Below are 1087 nucleotides of genomic sequence, written 5' to 3' on the forward strand. Positions count from 1 at the left end.
AAGGCAGGGAGCCAGGCCTGGCACCCGCACCCGGGTCACGCTCTGCAGCCTCCTTTTCAGAGCTAGAACAACAGCATGCAAATCCAGAGCCTCTGGGCTAAGACAAACCTATCCTTAAAGTTTTTGTCTTCTTAAGCAAGGAAATAGAGTGCCAAATAGGCTTTGTTAAGTGGCAGCCTAATTAATAATTTAAAATCTTGTAGCTGTCTTTCATTAGAATTTATCTGTACATCAACCACAAAATCAGTCAAACACACTCATTTATAAGTTAATGCCATCTCTGAATAATTCAGCAAGCAGCTAGATTAAGGCCTGCGCTCCTGCAAGATGCACTCCATTCTCTGGGCTTCTGCAGCCAGATGGTCCCTGCGTGGCAGCTTGTGTGGGCCCCACTCCCTGGCACGGCTCAGGCAGGCTGGTGCTCAGGTAGGGTCCCAGGTGGCTCTGCAGCGAGGCCAGCGATTCCTTTGGGGAGGGAATGAAAACAAGCTGGAAACCACAAGCGGGGCTGGGAGGGAGGGAGCAGCCTGCTGCTCTCCACGGGGCGGCCAAATCTGTTCTTCCTGAGAACAGGAGCGGGAGAAGGGCACACTTGCAGGCCCTCCCTCCTGGGGCCGCGGCGCAGCCGGGAAGCAGAGACCTTTCTGCCGAGCGCCAGGCCCGGCGCTCTGCTCGCTGTGCTCCACCTCCGAGGGACGCGGCCATCTGGAGCGCAGGGATGTGCCTCCGGTTTGGGCCCCTCAACCCTGCCTCCGGTGCAGATGCCTGGCTGGGAAATGCTTCCCTGGCACGGACAGGTCTCCAGGCCAAGGCAGCGCAAGTGCATACAGCGCCGAGCTTAAAATGGTTCCGCCCTCACTCTGCTGAGATGAGCTGCGGGCCGGGAAGAGATGCATTCAGCTGAGATTTGCCACGAGATGCACTCACAACGAGCCAGGGGGATGGTAGAGATGACTCCAAGGACAGAAGTGGCGAATAGGAGGCTCTCTGACCGCCGCCATGGCGGGCAAGGGCTCTGGGGGAGCCGTGCCAAGGGAGGGAACGGTGCGGGCAGGGGCTGGCAGAGCTCCACGAAGGGTTCGAAAAC

The sequence above is a fragment of the Gavialis gangeticus genome, unplaced genomic scaffold (assembly GCF_001723915.1).
Source record: "Gavialis gangeticus isolate Ggan-Ray unplaced genomic scaffold, GavGan_comp1, whole genome shotgun sequence".
Lineage (NCBI taxonomy): Eukaryota > Metazoa > Chordata > Crocodylia > Gavialidae > Gavialis > Gavialis gangeticus.